This window comes from Neovison vison, chromosome 8, assembly GCF_020171115.1.
Source record: "Neovison vison isolate M4711 chromosome 8, ASM_NN_V1, whole genome shotgun sequence".
Classification (NCBI taxonomy): Eukaryota; Metazoa; Chordata; class Mammalia; order Carnivora; family Mustelidae; genus Neogale; species Neogale vison.
The window spans coordinates 138,878,303-138,903,130 of NC_058098.1; positions in this window are offsets into that span (position 1 = coordinate 138,878,303).

Sequence of the window (24,828 nt, forward strand, 5' to 3'; positions counted from 1 at the left end):
TGGTTGGACCTTCTTGGAAACAATGACATTTCTAGCCTCATCATGAGCTGCTCACTTCACTGGATCCTCCTCACAGTGGATTTTCCTCTGGTTGTGAAAGCACTCCTGGTGTTCTGATCCATGCTACACACTCTAACTCTAGGCTCTCCGATGGCCACTCCCAACCCTGCCTGCACTGAGGGTTCTGCTTGACCTGCTTCTCCTTGTGAAAGTCATCCTCATCACTGCAGCCTACAAAGGCCACCATCTCCCTTTGACCTTTTTTCTCCTTGCACTGCAGTCACTGAACACTTATCTCAGGCAGTTCCACCTGGGGAGACTGTCCAGTGAGGCATATGCTTTCTTCTATGAGAGAAATGATTGATGGGTGGAACTTGGCAGTTATAGATGCGGGAAGGGGAGGAAGTGGGTGAGAAAATTTGTATAATGGAACTCAAGGATCCTTTGAGAAGACAGAAACCCACATCCCAGCCCCTTCATCCTAAGATTCAGCCATCAAAACGTGGCCGATTGACTTAGCATGTAGTTTGATCCAGGGAGACTCTAGGTAAGGCTTCCTGGAAGAGGAGCTTGATGGGATTCCTGAGACAGAAGCACTGTGGGCCATCAAGAGATACACCGGTGGCCTAACTCCTGAGAGAAACTTCCATTGAAAGGAAAACATGGGTGATTGTCTAAGAGGAGGCAGAAGCTCAGACCTAGCGAGAAGCAGCTCTCAGGGGAGCCCAGGCTGTCGCTGATGTGGTATGTCCATGCAGAAGCAGTTTACCTGGGAAAGATTGTTCTAGTCTTCTGGTCTAAAGAACCAAATCAATTATTTGAGCATGGCCTAGTCAAGAGCCTTGGGTCCTGATGTATCAGCTGGGTGCTTTGGACACACTGGCTTGGGAGGTAGTGCAGATCCCTTCAATCTCAAGGGGCATTTCTGATTTCCAGCCCAACAATGAGTTGAAAGCCTCCAGGGTGACCATTGAGCATAAAAACAAAACAAAACAAACAAACAAACAAAAACAAACCTAGGAGATTCTGGGGATTTTCCTAAGAAAGGAGTACTTAAAGGACTGAAGTTTCATGACATTTGATAGGGACAATTAAAATTGCTGTGACCCATTTTATGCCCTGGTTTCAAGCCAGTAGGATGCATAGTTTAGACTTCCATTGTTATTGAACGTTTAAAGCATCTGTGGGCACAGCCTGATTGCCCACCCATGGAAGGCAGGAACTTAAAGAAATTAAGCCACTATTTGCTAACTTTATTAAAGAGTTTCTGTGATTGTACAAATTCGGATTTTATTTTGGTTCCCTGTAAACTTCAGCCTGTTGTATCTCTCCTGTAGCATTTGGACAAAGTCCAACTTGGACATCCTGTACCTTGACACTCTGTGGCAGAGGCTTTCAGAACCCGTCTGGATTCTAAGTACACATATAGCTGCTTGTACAATTATCTGGTACATCTAAGAAAATCTGCCCTTAGTTTAATTAAAAAAAAAAAAAAGTCAACTTTCTGTATACAGCCTATCATCAGCACAGCATTTCCACAAAACCTTTATGGTAAAATATACTTTGATTTGTTATTTGATCAAGAGGTTATATAAACTAATGTATATATTTTATTACACATGTTCACATATATATGACATATTCTCTTTTTATCTTTAGGCTTTTCAACATGCCTATTAACCACAGTCATCATAGAACCTCATTTCAGAAATAGCATCTCTGGCCTAAAAGTAAAAATTTCAGATGTACTTTTCTTACAGTACCTAGTTCATTGTACTTACTGTGCCTTTGAACCCACAACAGTTATTAAGATGGTCTAAAGACCAAATTTTTTGGATAAGGACACTGAAACCTATAGCAACTAAATGACTTGGCCAAGGCCCCATGACCAGCAAGGCATAAAGTCTCAATTTGAACCCAGGTCCCATTCTGTAAACTCAAAGCTTTTTTCTTTCCTTTTTTTTTTTTTTTTTTGTTAGATCATTTTCAAGAAACAGTACTTCTGCACTATTAATTGAATATTTAATTGGTGTGCAGCACTTCCCAGTTCACTTAGCATTTTTCATATCCTCAGTCTTGCTTCACTGTAAGGTCATGGAGTGCTGTTCTACATTTTGTTGAGGATGGATTATGTGCTGCGGGCCACACGGGGGTGATTGGGGTAGCCGGGACCGGGCCGCATTGTTCTGACTCAAAAACACTTGGATTTTGCTTTTGTTCCTTTACTCTTTTCTCCTCGCTTTATTCCTTTCTTGCTTACCTTACCACAACCTCCTCCAGAAAGAAAGGCAAGGAGATATATTCCGTAAGTCATGTTCACGTGTGGATTTTATCGCATGATTTAATTGTGGTGCCCTAATTTTTTTTTCTGTCAAGGTACTGTGTGCTCATTTTGTAGGAAATTTGAAAAATACCCAAGTCTAAAGACTGGAACACATGTCCCACTATCCCATCACCCCCAAAATAACTACCAGTAATATCTAGCGCTCGACTTATTTATGTGTCTCTCCTCCTTCTTCCGTCCTTTCAGCTCCCCTGTTATCTATTTATATCTATCTTTTACTTGTGTTTCTAGAGCTCTACAACTAGAGCCCTAAAAATTTCAGATCATAATGAAAATGCGTTCTCATTCACAAATGTACTTTTAATAATTGCCTATGTAAGAATTTTCAGAAAAATGATTTAATTGCTTACAGTGTGATTTGTTTAATCAGTTCCCTATTGTTGGCCATATCTGATGTTTCTGGTTTTTTTCTTTAGTGAATAACATTGTAGTGAACAACCTTCCCAGATATGCTTCAACTTCCTCCAAGAACTGGGCATTTTTATAGGTGGCTTGTAAGTTAGCTTTTCTTCCTAACACAGGGAAAGTGTGTGTGTGCAACCGGACCCCAAAGCAAACAACTAGGGTTTTGGTGACTGCTTTAAATACAGAGTTGTCTACAGACAGACCATTGGATACTCTGCAGCCTACAGGTGTGATGGTTTTGGTGAGCTCTTGGCTCTATCAGCTTCATAAAAGCAGCCATCAGAATCTCTGTTACAGTATCAAATGGACAAGGATTATTGTTTAGAAAATGAGTTCCTTCTGACCTTAGATTCTAGTTAGATAAAAAGGGTGGTTTCTTATCCTCCAGGGGAATAACATTACCCAAAAGCTCTTATCCACAATTCAGAGCCTTTTGGATAGTACACATAGTCACTGTTGGGAGGTTTCCTTGTTGTGCATTAGAATGGTGGGGTGAGTCTGATGATCTCGTTCAACAAATATTTTTAAAGTACCTACCATGTGCAAGGCATCTATAGGTTCCCAGGAATTGTTGTAAGCCCTTGACTTTGATTATCCCTTCTATCTTTCACAATGATTCTCATGAGGGAGCTTCACTAACACTCCTCAATTTAGGCATAAGAAAACTGAGAATGAGTAAGATTAAGGAATGTTCCCCTAAATCATGTATCTCATAAGTGGTCAGGCTGGCATATAAACCAGGTTTGTCTCATTCAGGGCTTTTCTGCTTAGCACCATGGGTATTTTGGGCTGGATCGTTCTCTGTGGGGGTGGCAGTTGTCCAGTATATTTGGGATGTTTAACAGCGTGCTTGATCTCTACTCACTGGATGTCAGTGGGACCTTGCCACCCTCCTCGGTTGTGATAAGCAGAAGCATCTCTAGACATTGCCAAATGTCAATGCCCAGCTTGAGGCCCACCAGCTCAGTTCCATCATTAACCATTGTGCAGTGTTTCATCTCATGGGAAAACAAATTTTGCCTAATGAATTCAGTTTGTTAGAAAATTCAGTTCTCCCAGCATGGGTCCCAGATCGATTAGTGACTTCTCACAAAATAGGTCTCGGGGAGTGGGGAGAACAGCAAAAGGTGCTTCATGTTTACTGGCCATCTAGGTCTCCAACTATAAGGCAGATTTTCCTTCTTAATGTGAATAATTCCATTCCAGTTCTCAGAGAATGCACCTTTTTCCCCCCCCTTTCTCTCATGAAATAACATGCTGGTCAAAATAGGAATCTTTTTATTAACATTCTGAACGTCTGGTAATTTTATTCATTTCTGTCTTCATTCTCCAGATTGCTGCCTTTTCCTTTTTACAAGCTGCCTTGATGTTTCCCAATCATTTCATACCTGGCACTAGGGGGAAAAATGGCAGCTTGCAAAAATGCCTACTTTTGCTTCCAAGTTAGCGTGGAGGAGGACAGAAGTTTACTTGAGTTGAGAAAGTCATTCCCTGAAATTACATGGCAATTGCTTCTCCTTAGTTGTCCAGGGAGGAGCCAGAAGTTGCCAATGATCTCTGTCCAAATTGGTCATTAAGGGGGTCTGATGGCAAAGTGAATATTACCACCAGAAACTGCAAATTTTATTGCTACGTGGGCCTGAAAGCTCGTGTTCTGCATTCAAATATAGCTGCAAAACAGCTGTGATAGAAAATTGGTCATTTACCAGTGCTTAATGACTAATGCCCTACCCAATCTGAATTAGCAAGATTTATGACAGAATTGCTTTGTTCAGCTGAACTCTGCTGTTTGCAAAGAAACCAGAAAAGCCCTACGTGAGTGAGCAATAGTTTTGCTTGGGCCTGCTGATCAGTGACAGGTTTGTCCCACTCCTCAGAGGAAAGGGGACTAGGGTCTATGTTAATACTGAGCCACATGTCTCAAGATTGATTCAGTCACGGACTCGGGGGGGCATCTTAGAATGCCCTAGTTGAGACCTATCTCTAGTCAACTCCCAAGTTTGGAACTGTTGTCAAGGTGAAGGGATTAATTCATCTACTCCGTCCAGATTCTAGCTCATCTATTCTTACCCATAGGGACTATATGGAGAAGGAAAATAAGAATCGAGAGGCACTATAATCTAGTAGTTAAGAGCTTGGAGATTGAAGACAAACTGCCTGGCTGTGTCACTAGAGAAACCTTGAACAATACACCTAAGCTTTCTGCCTCCCCGTTTCCTAGTTTGTAAAATAAAGACAATTAGAATGGATAAGGAAGATGTGGTCCATATACACTATGGAGTATTATGCCTCCATCAGAAAGGATGAATACCCAACTTTTGTAGCAACATGGACGGGACTGGAAGAGATTATGCTGAGTGAAATAAGTCAAGCAGAGAGAGTCAATTATCATATGGTTTCACTTATTTGTGGAGCATAACAAATAGCATGGAGGACAAGGGGTGTTAGAAAGGAGAAGGGAGTTGGGGTAAATTGGAAGGGGAGGTGAACCATGAGAGACTATGGACTCTGAAAAACAATCTGAGGGGTTTGAAGTGGCTGGGGGGGTGGGAGGTTGGGGTACCAGGTGGTGGGTATTATAGAAGGCACGGATTGCATGGAGCACTGGGTGTGGTGAAAAAATAATGAATACTGTTTTTCTGAAAATAAATAAATTGAAAAAAAAAACAAAAAAAATTCATCCACCAGAGTACCCAAAGGGCTCCCATTTAAAAAAAAAAAAAAAAGAGTACTTCCTTAGTGGAAGGGTGGGTAGGATTGAATGACTTAAGCCTTGGAAAGCTCTTAGAACATTTCTTGGCTTCTGATATGTGTTCAGTGATTGTTAGCAACTACCATCATTGTGAGCGTCATCATAAATTTGTTACTTATTTTAAAAACTGGCGATCTCCAATAATGTCAAGAATTCACCTCCCATAAATAGAAAACATGCTTTTAAAGGACAGTGATCTTTTAAATATATAGACTGAATTATTTTTTATCAATTCACATGTTTATTTATTTGCTCATTCTTTTAATCATTTGTTGACCTGTTCACATAATCTTCATTCCTTATTGGTCAATAAATATGTACCTACGTTGGGTTCTGTGTATACAGAAGAAAGAAGGAGCTCCTTCCTTTATATCTTTGTAGAATTCAGAAATTCTTGGAAAGATCAGCATGAATAAGATTGGATGCAGTTTTGTCAGGAGCTGAAGGAGGTTTGCATGCCATCGTGGGACACAGAGGGCAATGGTGCTTTGGGGAAACCTTGACTGGGACACTCTTTGGTGCCAGAGGGTAGAGCAATATTATTTCACTCATGATAACAAATCTATGGAGGGCATTTCGTTTTCTCCATCCTACAGAAGAGGGAGGTGAAGCTAGCTCTAAGTCTACCCATTACCTACTACTGGTAGAGCTGAAGTCACCCAGATCTGGGCTCCAAGAACACTCTTTCTTACTGAACCTCCAAACTGATGAGAAGGGGTAGATAGCTAACACAGAGTTGCCATAGATGAATGATAATTTTTGTCTCATAAACTCATTCATAATGAGGCAAGACTCCATGAAGTGATCTATTCAGCCATTTTTCAATACACAGTGTTGAGGATAAAGAATCACCATCACCAGCCGTCTTTCTCCTTGTCTCCCCTGGGTTGACCTCTGTGAACAGTACATGATACATTCTTTCAGGTCTTTTGTGCATTTGCAAAACATGTGTGAATCTGCCCATACATACAGACATCCCCCATATCATCTTAAATCACACAACAGACCTTATAAGGGCTTATGAGTTGATAGACAAGGTGGTGATCTTTGCCCCCATCCTCATTTCTTTTACCAACTTAACTTTTCCCCATGACCAACAATCATTTCTGTATTTTACCTGGTTTGGCATAGGTGTTTTCAAACAGAAGAGCAGGACAGCATCATAGCCCGAGAGCTCGGTCATGTTTTAGCTGTTTGTGAGGGTAAGAGTGCATTGTTGCTTAGTACTATGAGTTCAGTAATCCTGAGCAAACATCCCCCGGGAGCAAAGGGTACCCACTGTGCAGAAGTCTGCTCTAGTGGAATTAATAAATAACACAGTCGTTTCCTTTTGATGGCACATACCCCTGAGCCAGGTGGCCCCTGAGCCAGGTGGCAAGTTCATGACAAGCAGCCTTTTCTCCTACAATGCTTTGGTCTCCAGCCATAGGAGGTGATCCACTGGGGGACCTGCACCTGTCAGGCTGTAGTGGTTGTCATTGATTAGACCATCCCTCCAGGCTGGCTGGAGCCATAAGTACATCTCGGAGAGGAATGGACAAGGGCTTCCCAGAACAGATGTTGCTGCTGGAAGCAAGGAGACCTCACTTTCTGCCGAGCGTGTTGGAGCCCAGCTGGGCACAAGAGCCAGGATCCAGCCACACACACGCCTTGGGCTCCAGCCCCTTGCAGGTAGCCAGACGTGCAGAGACCAGCAGATGAAAGGCTGTTCTCCAGATGTCCCCTGCTGAGGGTGAGACAGCCTGTCCAGAAATGTCATGTTTGGCAGCTGCTGAAAACCCCCTCCTACTGCTACTGGCTCGCGGTTCCTACAGGGCAGGAAAGATGCTTGCAATAAAGTCTCCTAAAGAGACAACATTAAAGGGAATTTTTGGCTTCACTCATATTGATACTCAGCTGACAATGTGATATGCTTTTTTGGTATCTCATTAATGGCACTTTATAATGTAATGAGAACCACAGCAATTCTGCTAAGATGTGTATCTGATTACGTTATCCATCCATGGCTTCCCAATTGGTGGGTGTCAGGATAGAACTCAACTTGTAACATGGATTCAGCTTGAGGATTGAAAATCTCATCTATTCTAGAGTCACACTGGTGAATAAAATACAGCTATTTGGCTTTCTGAAGTTCACATAAGCTTTCTCATGAGCCCTCGCCCTGCTGGGCGGCAGGAATACTTAAAGCCTTGCCTAGTCCAGACACATATCCTTCAGTTAAAATGTTGGCTATTAACAAAACTCCGTTCTTTCTCATTGCTCATTTCAGGGCTACTTTTAGATACTGTAGAGTCCTGTAAATGCTCAAATTTTCCAAGATGCCCCTTCTGTCCCCTCTCCCCGAGATGGCACTTAGGCCTAGTGAGGGCACCAACTGGTTCTCATGAGGGCTGCGAAGAAGAGAGCTTTGCCTCCACGGAGCCTCATCCGGATCCTCACTGGTCCCTCCCTACTCAGGGCTTTTTGGCTTTGCTCTCTGGACTGATGATCACCAGCACTATTTGGGGTTTTAAGTAATTTTCCAGCACTTACTACAGGTCCAGTTTTAGTCTGGCTCTGAACCTCTGCCCATTTTCCACTCCAGCCCTGACTTTCAGAACCCTCTTATGTCCTACCAGCTTTTTAGCTCTGTTGTGCTTCTCTGTTGGGCATACTGAGACTTTGGAGTACTGTCCATGCTATGTTTGGTCACAGGGAGCAGGAACTCCGTGTCAGGCTCATCCGTTTGTCCCTTGCAGCCAGCTCCCATGCAGCATTTCTTCTGTTGGGGTTGGTGCCCAGTCAAAGGCAGGGGTTCCCCCTGAAGGCCTAAAATTTGCACCACCATGTCCTCTGTTTGAGAAGCAGACCACTTCCCTGGGCGACTTTATGTTACTCTCTGCTTATCTAGATGTTCCTAGAGCCAACCTTATCTCCTAGGGTGCAACTCTGCCTGTGCTGCTGGAGGAAGAACTTAAAGTCTGACCTTGCTGAATTAGTGTCCTTCTATCTTCCCATAGACGTCTTCAAACAGTGGGTTAGAATTTGTCCCCCTATTCATGTCTGCCTTACTTCTAGTCAAGCCTGATGGACACTGAGGACTGCTGCAGGAGAATCTGACTCACAGAAAACATTTAAAAAACAATATATACATATATATGTGCACATACATATACATATCCCTTGGCTGGCATATGTATCTCCCTTCACAAATACACATGTGTGCACGCACGCACACACACACACACGCCCGTCTGCTTCTTGTAATTTCTTAGCCACTACCTATTTCTCTCTCTCTATCTTTCCCCTCTCCCTCATTCAAAACTTTTGGCTCAGCTACACATACTTCTTTTTCTCAAAGCTATTCTGTTTTTTCGGACCTCTAAGACTTCCCAAGTGCTGTTTCTTCCTCCTGGTCACCTGGTTGACTCTTACCTATCCTCGGGGACTTCACAGATGATGTTCCTTCCTCCTGGTCATCTGGCTGACTGCTGTCCACCTCTAGATTGGAAAACAGTGCTTTTGCTAGGTTGCCCTTATCTGGGGAAGCTAAGAATGGGCTAGAGCCCTCCATGACTCTGTGTCTCCTAAGATGACCCGTCTCACACCTTATTGTCAATATTCAAGTAGTATCTCCATTAACAATGGGAGTGAAGGGGCTCTACCTATGTTGTCACCCTCTGAGGTGCCTGTGCTTGGTGTGGAGTGACCTAAGAACAAGTAAGTAAAGAACTGACACAAGGCACAGAGCTATAGGATAATTGAGTCTAAGGGGATCTCCCAGGGGTTTGGTTTAGGTGGAGGCTCATTAGGACTCTGAAGAGCCAGAGAGGAAACTAAGATGACATGACTTCATTGGCATTACAGCCCCATGGACCTTCAGTAACTGGATTCTTGATCTCATTTTTCTGTTTTGGTTTCCTTTTGTTTTTGCTTTGTTCCTATTAATATGGCTGGAAAACTTGCTCACATTATTAGACATTGCCCATGGCTTGAGTCTCACGCAGTGCTCAGCCATGACGGTGGCGGGTTTCTCTGTGGAGTCTGTGTCCAGCTGGAATCCGATGGTGGGCAAGGGGTCATGGGAACGTGTAGGGCCTGTCCTCTCACGCAGTGGACAGTGTTGGACAGCGGCTTCATCTCACACTGTGTGATATCTGCACAGCCAGCTCTCACAAAGTTCACCGAGACAATTGTTTCTTTAAAATGCCAATTTGTAAGAGTGCAACTGGTTTCTACTGTTTTCATGGTAGTAGGGGAAATTAAAGAATTTAGGTTGCCTTCTCCTTTAAATTTTTTTTTCCTGACAGCATTATTCCATGTATTACAATTTTCTTCTTAGTAATCTTCTTAACAAAAACATTTACATCAGTTGTATAAGAAACAAACGTGGCAGTCTATTGCTATTTGTCTCTGAGGTTTTCCCTGAAATAGCTTTTTGAAACTTTTTGAACATTAATAGCTAATATTTAATTGATCTTTGTCACTGTTCTAAGTAGCGTCTATTCATGAACTTACTTGATTCTCACAACAATCATGTGAGGTAGGTTCTCTTATTAATCTCATTCACAGAGGAGGTTAAGAAATTTCCGTGAGGTCACACAGTAAGTGATGAAATCATGCTTCAGACCCGGTGGTCTGGCTTAGAATCTGTGTTCCTAACAGCCTTCCTATGTTGTGTCAGAGGAGAAAACTCTGTCCTATGTCATTAACAGGAGAATGGCCTTAACTGCAAGTTAGATTGCTCTCTGTGGGCTCAGAGAAGGAGCCAGGTAGCCTTCTTCCTCTGCTCTTTGAAGGAGAGTAGTTAGATCCCTCAGGATATTCAAGAGACCCGGTGGCTCCCTGAGGCAGCCCCTAGCACAGGCTTAATAAACCAAATTTCCCACATCCTACCAAAGGTCTTGGGTACCTAAGCACAGCTCAAGAGAAGGCCTTCCTTGGAGGCACCTGGGTGGCTTAGTGGGTTAAAGCCTCTGCCTTCAGCTCAGGTCGTGATCCTGGGGTCCTGGGATCAAGCCTCACATTGGGCTCTCTGCTCAGCAGGGAGCCTGCTTCCTCCTCTCCCTCTGCCTGCCTCTCTGCCTACTTGTGATCTCTGTCTGTCAAATAAATAAATAAAATCCTTTAAAAAAAGAGAGAGAGAAGGCCTTCCTTTATATTTGTTGGCAGCAGACCCTATCTGTGAACTGGAAGGATGCTTTGGGCAGGATAAAGGCTGAGTCCCTCAAGATTAACCCAGTAAGGGTCATTTTCGAAGTCGGGAATGACTGTGTGCACAGCACAAACTAAATGGCAGAAGCAAGGCCAGCTGGGAAAGCTGGGCATGGATTCCGTGTGATGTGCTCGTTCCACAGGAGCCTACTCCTAAGGGCCACTGTGGCTTCCTGAGATGATCCCACGCCCTCTGAGCTGAAGCATAAAAGGTCTGAATAGAGAATGTTCAGCATCTTGACTGAAGGCAAACATGTATACCAAGGTATGCCTGCACGTTCTACTACTTCTCCCACACAGGAAGCATTGTCATGATCATCGCGGAGAACGGAATAAGGAGCTGCTGTTTGTTTTGCCCTGCACATACCAGGTGTCACGTGGCACCACAGACGCTCTCAGGAAGATGGCTGCGTTCATTTGCATCACAAACCTCCGAGGTTGCATCATTGGCTTCCTTGGCTCCTATAAAGAAACAGTCTTAGAGACCTAGAGATCACATCTGAGTAACCCACCTAGTCCGTGTCCCAGCCAGGGTAGGATTTCAGGTCACATAGATCCCAGGCCCTCGCTTCCTTCCCTTACTGCTCTTGATCCCAAGTAACAGCATGTGACAACCCACATGGAGAGCGAGGGTAGTGACGGAGTATAGAGGGGCTGCTTGCCTGTTTCAGTAGGAATCCGAGCCTTCAAACCAGGCGGTGAAGTTGCTAAGCTCTCCCATTTCTGTGGAGAGATGAAACTTGATTTTCCCCAGGCCTATTCGCTCTCTACCTCTGCTTTATAGAGAAAGATGACACGACAGAGGAAAAACTAAAACGTCAGTAAATGCTCACACCCTCCGTGGTTGACTCAAACATTTCTACAAGTGCCCTGCATTTATAGCTGGAGAGAGGGAGACAGAGAGAAGCAGCTGCTTGCTGTTATTTCGAAGAACTTCGAGCTTCCAACAAAATTAGTCTTTGAACTTTTGAAACTCCCGTTCTAATAGTCTCGAGGAGGAGTGAACTGATATCCTAGAATTTGAGATGATATTTTTAGTCTTGAAATCAGTTGTGCACTTTGCTCCCTCCTTCCATCACAGTCTGCACACGCTGTGTGACGAGCATGCTGTTTTACTCCAGGGAGTGCTTCGTGTGGGGCTGGTACTGGGCGAAACTTGGATTAGGGCTCAATTTAAAAAAAAAAAAAAGGAAGAAAAGAAGACCTCAAAATATTTATAAGTAAAAAAAAAAAATGCTCCATGGAATCAAGAAATAATTTAAAATATGTTCATCAAATTAAAAAAATAGGAAAGCTTATTTTTAAGCTTAATAAAAGTGCTTATTAAAATAGATTTGCAGATGCTGTGGCCCATATGCATATTGCATATCTGTGTTCCCTATATGAATATATTAAGCTCAAAATGTTATATGCCATATGCACATATTCTTTCCTTTATTAACAAAAAGTACTAGCGATAGAATTAAGACGAATCACAGACAGCTCAGTCCATTGATTACCATCTTCAACCAGAAACACTGACATCGGACTTTATTCTTACCCCTTTTCAACCTCCACATGTAGCACATGGGTCAAACCTACTGGTTCTACTTCTAAACTGTGTTTCAAATCTGCTCTCATGTTTTTACATCCGCTGCCATCCTTTAGTTCAGGCCACCTTTAGCCTGCCTGGATCTCTGAATCCATCTTCCAATGGATCACTCTCCACAGCCGATTCCTTTCCCCGCGTGCCCCCCAAACCGATGAACATGATGGCCATCAGTGATGTTTCTGCCCTCCAGGAATCAGAATCCCTGGCTTGGGCAATGACACCTTAGCCATCCCTCGAGAACTCTCTCTCCTCCACTGCATCAGCCTCAAGGGGGCTATTGATGGGGGAGCTGTCCCTCTCCCCCTACCATGGGTTGAGCAGGTGATCTAAGCTGGACCTCAGATGCTGACTTGGGAGCTCGAATCTAGAGCAAGGACAGCAAGAGCTGGGAATGTTTGAGGCTGGTGATGGATTTCATCCTGCTGTTTAGATGTCCGGAGTGCTCGATACCCAGTCTTTCTAAGAGCTACTTATTCAGAGATTTTATCATTTCAAATTCCTTCACTTCATTTTGCCAGAATTGTTTTGTTTGTAGCTGAAAAGCCCTAACTGACCCTAGCTGACTTTGTGAATATAGTGAGGAGACATTACCCCTCTGCTTAAAATTTTAGTGATTTCCCAATGTGTTTAGAATACTGTGTAGGCATTATCATGGGGCTGGGTGATCTGGCCCTGCCTGTGCCCCTGGTGGCGGATTTGATGAGCACCTATGGGGCTCATTTGCAGACCAGGGAGGTGACGTCCAGATAGTTCTATGACTTGTACTACATCACACAACTGTAAGCAATAGAGCCAAGATTTAAAATCATTCAGAATTACTCCAGAATTATTTTAGTCAGTGTTCTTCAGAGACTCAGAATCAATTGGAGATTGATTAGATAGATTGATTAGATAGATAGATAGAGAGAGATATATAAAAGTTGATTTATTTGGGAATTGACTTAAGCTGTTATAGAGCCTGGGAAGTCCCGTGATATGCCCTCTGCAAGCGGGAAAACCAAGAAAGCCATTGGTATAATTCAGTCTCGGTCTGAAGGCATGGGAATCTAGGGACCAATTGAGTATGTCTTGGTCTGAGTCCAAAATGCTGAGAATCAGGAGCATCATTGTTTGAGGGCAGAAGACGGATATCCCAGGTCAAGCAGAAAACAAATTCTCTTTTCCTCTGCCCACCTCCCCTTTTTTTCCCCCACTCAGGCCCTCAAAAGATTAGATAATGCACATTGGTGAGGGTGATTATTTATTTATTTATGTATTTATACTCAATTCAGTGATTCAAATGCTAATTTCTTCTGGAGACACCTTCACAGACACACTCAGAGAGTACTGTCCATCCCTTCGCCTAGTCAAGTTCACACTCAACATTATCAAAACATGCTGTCCCTTTCCTTAATTTCATAGGATATTGCACTTCTTTCTCTCACTGACTGATTCCCTGGGACCAGGGCACAGCAAGCCCTAACCCTAATTTTGCACATGGCAGGATGTATTTTCAGAGGCTCTGGAAGAGCTTATGTATCTTTCTCTACCAGACTCAGTTGGTGTCAAATGACCCAAACTCCAAATTCCTTGAAGTTTATCCTAATATCAAATTACTTGTTTAGTTTGTGTAACATATTTGAAGACATTGCGTAAATCTTTTTAATTACATGGAAAATTATGTTTGTGACAGAGCGATTATGGAGGAATTAGTTCAATATGGCACCATTTGGGGGTATGAAATAGGCATGGCAGAGATCTCATTGCAGACCATTAAATATTTGTCCCTGTGAGTGGAAGGGCATTGTGAAATGCTCCCACACTTATAATCCCTAGTTTTCCTTTCTCGGATACATTATTTGCATAAAATTGAAAGAAGACTTTACAGGAACCAGAGCTGGGAACAAAATGGGCCGTGTCTCTCTCGTTTTGCTTCTGCCAAATAATCTGTAAATTATAGTCCATTGCCGTTTTTTCATTAATTGCACATATTCTTTTTCACTTGGCTGCAAATTCCATCACTTTGGCCAGAAATGTGTACTTCTGCGACAGCACAAAGTAAGCACTTTGAAAGGACAAGCAGTTCAGAGAGAGTAGGTAATTATACCAAGAAAACCAAATGCAAGAGGAGAATAAAGCCCCCAAGACTGAAATAGGAAAAAAAAAAAAAAAACGATTAAATAAAATGAGGTCACCTTACAAGGTTTTAAGTAACCGGATACATGGTGCAGGAGTTAAGGGCCAGACGGAGGGCCAGTCCTTCTTACTGTTTCCAGGTCTGTGCAATGGGACTCTTTCCTGTAGCCTTCCTCTTCCCCGCAATCCCCGCTGTTTGCCCTGGGTCATTTACTGAGCCCCTCTGGTGTGGGAGACTTCCTCCTTTGCTGCACACCATGCTGCCTTTCCCTGCTCTTGGCAGCACAGCAGGTTAGCCACGATGGTGCCCATCTTGTTTTCAGAAGAGAAAACAGAGTTAGAAACACCAGTGGATTTCACGGACTATTCCAACAGAATCAGGCTTTCAGCCTAGACTGTCTGACTCCAGGGCTGGGCAGACTCACAGCTTGAATTCTGAATGCCATTCTCTTCCTTCATCAGAAACCTCCAGAGATGGTGCTGGATGACACGCGGAAAGTGCCTGAGCACATTCTTCCAGAGAAGTCTTTGCATTTGTATGTTTCAGATCAGCTAATCAAACTCTCTTGGGTTCTGGGGGGAGAATTGGGAGGTGGCATAGGATATGACTACTCCCTGTCTTGATTTTGCTGACTTGTCCAAACGTACAAACTCTATATTGAAGGGTAAATTTTGCTATATGTAAGTTATACTTTAATTATAAAAATACAAATAAATATTGTATGATTATTCCTTTTTGAGATATAAAACCAGAGCAGGCCATCCCTGGCGCCACTATTGAGGAAAGACTAAGTCGAGAGTCTTAGAGATGAGAGATGAAATCAGCACTGCTCTGTCTCATCCACGTAAGTCCACCACCTTTGCAAACTCAGTCTTACAGAAGAAGAGTAAAATTTATAGTTGTTTAGAACCAAATGCAGATCCTCTAATGCATAGTCCTAGACCATCCTAGGGAGGAGAAGCACTTCATTGCTCAAATTATTTGAGTTGCTTGGGATTAGTAGACTGGAAACGTTTTGCAGGACATTACTTCCCCATATTTAATCACATAATTATATGTATTTTAATAGAAAGCTAATTTGTAATTTCTAAACAATCAACATCCTGCTGGGTAAGGGCTTTAGGACTGGCAGAACAGTTTCCTTTGACATAGCACCCTTCTTTCCATGGACCTCAGGCTCATTCCAGAGCCACTGTAGTACCAATAGAGTTGTGAAATTTCGTGTTTATATGTAACTTCTCTCATGCTTTGGAAAGACCAGAGGAAGACCAACAATGTCTGAACTTTTTAGTCATGTTGGATCTTCATGCTTCCTAAAAGTTAACGGTTCTGGAAATAGAAAATGTGTGCACACAACTTCCAAATATTTCAGCACTAGTAGATCTAATAGGATATGGAATTTTCTCAGAATGATATTCTATGGCAATGGTGTTTTGCTTTTTATTGGCATTCATTTCATGACTGTGCTGAGGACATTCCTTCCTTAAGACCTTCTTATATCATGGACACCTGGGTGGGTCAGTCAGTTAAGCATTTAACTCTTGATTTCCCTTTGGGTTATGATCCAGGGTCGTGAGATTGACCTCCCCCATTCCCGCATCGGGTTCCACACTGGCTGTGGGGCCTGCTTGAGATTCTCCCTCTCCCTCTTCCTCTGCTCCTCTACTTACTCTCCCTCTCTCTTTCTTAATAAAAAGTACAAAGACCTTCTCATGTCATATCAGTGTATCATATCAGGAGCACAGAGTCATTGTAATTATTCTGAGAATAAAGGGGCTAAATAAGGACTTTGGGGCTTATGTAAATATAGGGAGAACGCTAGGAGAAAAGATCAAGAGAGCTCCAACTGGAAGATGAGGACAGACGTGGGAGTTTCAGCCTGAAACCTTAGAGGTGGTAGTTCCAAAGGTTCTCTGGAAAATGCTGTGGTTCCCCAAAGAACCTGAGAAAGCTCCTGTCAACTGCCTTGGTCTGTAACAGAGGGGCAGGTGTGTCCCAAACACCTGCAGAGAAGTTCTGTGCATCCCACCTTTGTTTGCAGGTCTGCTACAGCTGCCTCTGGAGAACTGAGGAGTCCCTCCTTTCTGCCACCAGAGGCAGGTGGCTTTCTTTTACTGGCAAACTCTGTCCTGGACCAGACAGGGAAAGGGAGGCTGGGGGATACCCTTGTCCCCAGCTTCCCCTCACATTGCAGAGAGATGGCATGGCTGATGCCTTGCAATAGATCATCCTCACACACGTGCCATTCCATCCTCCAGAACACTGTTCCTCTCCCTCGTGTCCTTCAGGTCTTGCTCTAAGTGTCACACGCTTAGTGCAGTCTTCTGGGGTGACCCCATCCAAAGCCTGGGCTTCCTAAGTAATTTCTCTTTAAACCCTAGTCTTTCCCTCGTAGAGCTTATTACAATTTGTAAGTATGTAGTTGTTGGCTGTCTGGCTGTTGTTTATGTCCTCACTGGAATGTGAGTTTCTAGGGCAGTTTCCAGACTTGCTCTGTTTGCTGCTGTATGTTGACTTCCCAGCACAGCACTTACAAACAAATGTACATGTGGATGAACGTTCTGAATTTAAAATTTCTTTCTGAGATATTCTGGGACCACTCCTCACCATTTACAAGGTACATGTACCCATTTAAAAAGTAAAGTAAGAAGTACTAAACATCAGTTATTTGCAAGGCAGTCCTCTAGATACTTTGGGAAGGGCACGTGAATGTTATGTAGAATTCAGTTCATGTCCAACCTTTAAATAATTTAGTCCTGGATACATGGCTTACAAAAAACTCATCCCAAGAAAACCTTTCCCTTGTTTCCTACTTAAGTTTGATATGGCCTCTGTGTCTCACAGACAATTTGATCCTTTTTATTTATGTAATTTATGTAGTGGTCCAGAGTTAGAAGAGCTTGTATTAGCTTCCAAGGTTGGGAAAGGGATATATGAGCTGAGAAATTTGGAACTGGGTCTGTGTAGCCTGGGTTTCCAATCAACACAAATACTATTGCCCAGGAAAAAAGAAAAAACAAAACAAAACAAAATAAAACAAAAACAAACAAAAAACCCCCAAACTTATAAAAAGGAGACCCACGGCTCCAGCTTGCTGGATCTGGAAGCTGCATGTTACGATGTCAGACTTAGTTTCAGTCAGGCTTAGTTAGTTCTCAACTTGGAGAGAAAATAAAAGTATGTGAATCTCTTCTTTGGTTTTGGGTAACAGAGACGTACTATAACTTTGAGATTGTTTTTTTTCCTCTGGAGGGGGAGGAATAAAAAAACGTCTCCCTTCGGATGTAGTATTGCAGCATCTACCCACCAGGTTAGACGTCTATCTAGTTAAGAGGGGGATTTTAATTAAAGAACATAAAATTTAAATGGTTTGGAAAATGTCAACATGGTTTCCTATTTTGAGCCCAACACAGATGATAGAACAAGAGGGTATAAATGAAAATTAAAGAAAAACAAATTCAGAACAGATGTCAGGAAGTGTTTCTTCTTCTTCTTCTTTTTTTTTTTTTCCATGCAGAGAATCATAAATGTGTGGAACAGCTTACCAGGCAAGATAGTTAAGGCAAAAAGAGGGAGGTCATTAAATAAACAATTAGACTGCAAATAGATTGCGAAAACAGTAAGTGGTGAACCAAATGATGTGTCCCTTCCCCGGTGTTTGGATGTTGCGGATAAAAGGAATCGGGGACATCCTTCAAACCCTAAATGTCTGGACCATGCACAGGGAGGTTCGAGATACTCCCGTGTCTGTGTTTCTCCGTTTCCAATGAGAGCTCGAGTGTCATCCTGGATATCTTCACGTTGAAATTCTTCCACTCCAACACACATGCTTCAGGAGAAACAAGACATTTGAAAACATGAAGTTCCAAGGAACAAGAGGTATGGCGACTAATGATTAGACTCCGAAATGATGACCAGCTATGACAAAGAGCTGCATCTTCCACCTGTGTTCAGTAGTAAGTCCGAATATGGACATTTTAGCAAATTATACCTGGGATTGTTTACGTTGGCGTAGGTGTGATGCTGACAAAACGTGCACTCTAGTAGATGCCTTCTTGCAAACTTAACAGGCTTCTCCCTCTACAGGGTGGGTTCTGTTTTTAATGTTTTTTTTTCCCCCCTGTGTCTTATATTGACTTTTTCCAGAAGTCCTGATTGTTCTACATTCAGCTTTTATCCATAAATTATGGGACTCTGCAGAGTCATTTCCCACTCTAGTAACTGGGGTGTGTAAGTGGCAACACCAACGGACAATCATACATTTACATTCAAAGTTCTGGACGGAGTCTGTGGTCTACCCCACAAGTTTGGCTGATGGAAAACAAAAGAATGAACTGAGAAAAATTAAAAGCACTTTATTTTTTGCATATTCAGGGAAAGATTATTCTTTGGCTTAAGTCCCAAGTTGTGAACCAGTAAACCATTGTTAACTAGAGATAACCCCACACTGCTGCCCATGCTCTGAAAATCAACTAGTCTGTAACTGCCTCCCTCCGGTGGTTGGTGATGCTTCAGAAAATCAGCAAACCAATGGCAGCCCCAAGCCTCAGAAGCTCAACAAAGTAAAAACAGCCTTCCAACTGTACACAAGAGACAGTCAGCAGAGGCTTTACCCCAGTGATCTTGCTTCTGAAAGTCAGCCTTACATCAGTGACCACAGTGGCACTTCTGAAAGTTCTCATTGCCTGAACACATGCACCTCTCAAAGTCTGCAAATCCTTACGGGCGAGATTCCCAAATCTTCTATACGACCAGCTCTGACTTTGGGAGACTGCACACAATTGTCCCTTGCAAGCAAACTGGGAAGTTCACTGCTTTAACAGACATAGAGCTGAATTTTTGGTTAATTCACAGATTTTCAGGCCTCTTAATGATTCATTGAATCCGTTTATAGTTAGGGGTTCAAACCTGTGAGTGAACAGTACACTAGTGTGGCACTGATGTGCTCACGTTCAGTCTCTCAGTTCTTGTGGTGGCTGCTGTTATCCTTCTTTATTTGTTCCTCCATTAAGACTTAATTTTTTAGGGGCACCTGGGTGGCTCAGTGGTTAAGCCTCTGCCTTGAGCTCTGGTCATGATCCCAGGGTGCTGGGATAGAGCCCCACATTGGGCTCTCTGCTCAGCGGGGAGCCTGCTTCCTCCTCTCTCTCTGGCTGTCTCTCTGCCTACTTGTGATCTCTGTCTGTCAAATAAATAAATAAAATCTTTAAAAAAAAAGACTTAATTTTTTAGAGAAGTTTCAGGTTCACAGCAAAATTGAGAGGAAGATACAGAGATTTCCTCTATATCTAACACACACACACACACACACACACACACCCCGCCTCTTCCATTTTCAACATCCCTCAACTCTTGGTGATACATGCCATGGGTTTGGAAAAGCATATAATGGTATGTATCCATCATTGAAGTCTCCCTCAGAGTATTTTCACTGCCCTATAGATCCGCTGCATCCTGCCCATTCATCCCCACCCCACCACTTGACCCCTAACAACTGCTGATAGTTCTACTGGCTTCACAGATTTGCATTTTCCACAGGGTCATATAGTTGGAATCATTCAGTGTTTAGCCTTTTTAGATTGGCTTCCTTCATTTAGTGATATGTATTTAAGTTTTCTCCATGCCTTTTCATGGCTTGATAGCTCATTTCTTTTTAGTGCTGAATAGTATTTCATTTTCTGGCTGTATCACAGTTGATTTATCCATTCACCCGCTGAAGGACATTTTGGCTGCTTCCAGGTTTTGGCAATTATGAATAAAGCTGCTAAACACATCTGCATGTGAGTTTTTGTGTGGACGTAAGTTTTCAGCTGCTTTGCATAAAACTCTGGCTTGTATGATAAGAGTGTTTAGTTTTGTAAGAAACTGCCACCGTCTCCCAAAGTGGCTATGTCATTTTTGCATTCCCACCAACATTGAATAAGAATTCCTGTTGTTCCAGATCCTCCTCAGCATTTGGTCTTGTCAGTGTTCTAGAGTTTGGCTCCTCTACTAGATGGGTAGCAACATCTTATTGTGAGTTAATTTCTATTGCCCTGATGACTTAAGATGTGGAGCATCTTTTCATATGCTCATTTGTCATCTGTATATTTTCTTTGGTGAGGTGTCTCTTCAGGTCTTTGGCATATTTTTTAATTAGATTGTTTTCTTATTTGTGAGTTTTGAGAGTTCTTTGAATATCTTGGACAGCAGTCCTTTATCAGATATGTCTCTTGCAAATATATTCTTTCAATCTGTGCTTGTCTTCTCATTCTCTTGATGTTGTCTTTTACAGAGCAGAAATTTTTAATTTTAATGAAATCTGGCTTCTCAATAACTTCTTTCATATATAATAACTTTTGTGTTTTATATAATGAGACCTCACCATACCCAAGAGCATCTAGGGTAAATCCTTTGTTATCTTCTAGGAGTTTTATGGTTTTGCATTTTACCTTTGAATCTATGATACATTTGGAGTCAGTTTTTGTGAAGGTTGATAGGTCTATGATTAGATTCACTTTTTTTTTTTCTTGCTTGCTTGTGGATATAAAGGTGTTACAGCATCAATTGTTGAAGAAAGCTATTTTTGTTCCATTGTATTACCTTTGTTCCTTTGTCAAAAATCAGTTGACTATATTTATGTGGACCTATTTCTGGGCTCTCTATTCTGTTCATTGATCTATTTGTCCATTTTCCCCCAAAACAACATCCTCTTGGTTATTGTAGTTTTATAATAATCTTGAATTTGAGTAGCACCAGTCCTCCAACTTTGTTCTTCTCCTTCAACACTGCATTGAATATTACATGTTTTTTGCTTTTCCATATAAACTTTAAAATCTGCTTGCTGATATCCACAAAATAACCTGCTAGGATTATGATTGGGATTACATGGAATTGATACTATATATCAAGTTCTTATCTATGAACATGAAATATCTCTCCATTTATTTAGATATTCTTTGATTTTCTTTACTGGAGGTTTGCAGTTGGGCTCTTACAGATCTTTTACATGTTTCATTAGATTTATGCCCAAGTATTTCTTTTTTGGGAGTGTTTACATAATTGTGATTGGCTTTTATATAATCTTGTATCCCAATACCTTGTTATGATCACCTATTAATTCCAGGAATTTCTGTTGATTTTTTTTTAAATTTTCGACACAGATGGTCTTACAAACAAAGGTAGTTTTATTCCTGATCTGTAGACATTTTAACTTTTTTTTTCTTGTCTTATTGCATTAGCAAGAATTTCTGGTTCAATGTTGAAATAAAGTGGTGAGGAGACATCCTTACCTTGTACCTGGTCTTAGTGGGAAATCTTCAAGTTTCTCACCAGTAAGTATAGTATTAGCTGTAGGTTTTAATAGGTATTCTTTACCATGTTCAGGAAATTCCCCTCTATTTCAAGTTTTCTGAGATTTTTAATCTTGAATGCATGTTGAGTTTTAAACACTTGTCAAATGCTTTTGCTGCATCTGTTGTTATGATCTTGGGATTTTTTTTTTCCTTTTTAGTTTGTTGATGTGCAATGGATTCCATTGATTTTGAATGATGAGCCAGCCTTGAAGTATAACTGGAAGAAATCCCACTTGATTGTTGGGTAAAATTCTTTTCCACATCGTTGGGTTCAATTTGTTATTTTGTTGAGGATTTTTGCATCAAAATATTGGTCTTTAGTTTTTTTTCTTGTAGTGTCTTTGTCTGGTTTTGGCATTAGGTAACACTGGCCTCTTAACATGAGTTAGGAAGTCTCTTATCCATTTTGTATTTGTGTATATTTGAACTCAAAAATGCCCAAAATGCAAGTGTAATTTTTATGATGAATTTACTGTGCAGTGGACATTATTAAACAAGGAAAACATCCTTCTGAAGCTCTTGATTCAGGATATAATTGTTCATTCAATATTAAAAATGATGGAAAGTAATGTATAAGCCAGTAAATATCAGTAGCTAAACATAAAAGATGTGTGCTTTCCTTAAGAAGTATCAAAAAAGAAGATGATTTTGTTGTTGTTGTTGTTGTTGTTGTTTGTTTTGTTTTGTTTAAGAGAGATTTAGGAGAAAAGATGACAGAACAGCAGTAGAATTTTAAGTGCTTCCATGTGGTATGCCATCGTCTGTCTCTCAGGTTCAGGGACTATTTGAGTGTATTCCTACCAGAAGTACTTCCTGATCCCAAAACTGCAATCAAAATGTTATGTGTCAGGACAGAATCTACTTCAATAATAAAACATGTGATTGTTCCATTTACCATTACAGAGATTATCAAAGATCTAAGTGCCTCACCTTTTTATGGCAAACCACAAGTGCAAGTAATCACAATACAGAAATGTTTTCCCTTTAACGTGTAATATTTTTTCTCATGTAAAGTTAGCCTTATGAAGCTATTGAGAGTAAAAACTTTTCCAAATAAAACTTCAGAAACAGTAGTAAAATTTTGCAGAGATTTATGCATTGTGTTGAAGAAGAGAGGAATAAAAATCGATTATTTTTGGGAGAAGGGGGGGTAGGGTTATGGACATTGGGGAGGGTATGTGCTTTTGGGTAAATTGGAAGGGGAGGTGAACCATGAGAGACTATGGACTCTGAAAAACAATCTGAGGGGTTTGAAGTGGCGGGGGGGTGGGAGGTTGGGGTACCAGGTGGTGGGTATTATAGAGGGCACAGCTTGCATGGAGCACTGGGTGTGGTGAAAAAATAATGAATACTGTTTTTCTGAAAATAAATAAATTGAAATAAATAAATAAAAAAAAATAAAACCTGGAAAAAAAATCGATTATTTTTGTTTGTTTTGGGCAGTGAACAATATTTTTAGAAGTTAATTAAGAGATTAAATACAAGGCACGTGGGTGGCTCAGTGGGTTAAAGCCTCTGCCGTCAGCTCAGGTCATGATCTCAGAGTCCTGGGATTGAGCCCCGCATCGGGCTCTCTGCTCAGCGAGGAGCCTCCTTCCCCCTCCCCACCGCCTGCCTCTCTGCCTACTTGTGAACTCTGTCTGTCAAATAAATAAATAAAATCTTTCTTAAAAAAAAAAAAGACATTAAATATAATCCCGAAGAATGAAAAAAAGAATTATGCCATGAGGTATTATGTGCTTGAGCAAGTCAAATTTGTTGGTGTATGTTCAGTATACAGGTTCATGATGCTAATCTTGCATGTGATTTTCAGTAGACAAAAATGAAATAAGTAGATATAATCTTTGTAGGAACTGTGTGGATGGACAGAGACTCTACCTGAAAGGAACTGTTGTGTGAAAGTTCTTAAGAGCAAATCATTGGTACATGTTTGCATAAATGAGAGTTGGTCTGGTAGGGAGTCCTTTCATGGTTTACAGATGAAGTGGGTGTCAGTGACTGAGCAGTGGATTCTGAAATGGACAGACTCAGCATTCTAGATTGGAACCCTAACTCCAAAATTTTGAGATCTCTATTTGGAATTTGTATCTAAGCCATCTGAGAGTGAGCAGGCTGGAGCTGGAGGTATGTAGTTGGCAGGTCAAGTTGTTGATGGAGGGGACATTGAGTCCTGAGCACTTTGAGAAACAGTGGAAAAGCGGGAATGGGAGAATCTCTATGAAGTCCAGTTGTGGAGAGTGTGAGATATTCTTCTAGTGCCATCTGGAGTGTCATGGTGTTTTCTTCTGTACCAAAATCAGCATGCCCACAGCCCCCTGAACTGAGGCCAGGTGCGGTGTGTGGGGAAGCAGAAGGGATGCCTTTGCACCAGCGTAGATGCAGAAAGCAGAGACAGAATACCTTCATCTTTGGGAAACTGGCCTTGCATTTCTCTTGCACCACATCAAGCATGGATTCAGCACCTCTGTTTGCAGCAGCTCCTGGTTTCAGGATCCATATCACAGAATTACAAGCTCGCCAGGAAAATAAAACGTATAAAAGAAAACAATAAAATATAAAGCCTCCCACTCTGGTATTTAAATGCAATTAACTTTGTCTAGAGATCTTTATAAGCCCGTCCAGGAACAATTAAGGAATGAAAGATCTAAGGAAGAGGAGGGTCATTGTTTATTCCTGCTCATACCTTCCCAGTGTGCCAGGCATTTCGCAGAGACAGCATTTTGTTAATTTTGAGAGTTGGTTTGGAGGGGAATGTTTTAAACATTGATTCCCGTGTTATCGTTCTCCTAATGCAGCCTGCCAGGATGTTGCACTCTGCTGCTGCAATCTGCTCAGTCCTGTTTTATAAAGGGAAACTCAGCTCAGATGAAACTCTCTCTTTCTCTCTGTTTTTGCAACAATATAATTCACAAAGGAATGAAGGTGTCAAATTCCATGTTTTTTAAGTGAAAAAACATAGGCATTTGCTAAAACCTATTTTTAGATAATCAAACTCAAGGCATTTATGTATTTTCTCCTCTTTCTCGAGTATCATTTGGCTTCATCACATGTTATTCATTGATTTATCTAAATACAGAGGGCACTTATCATGTG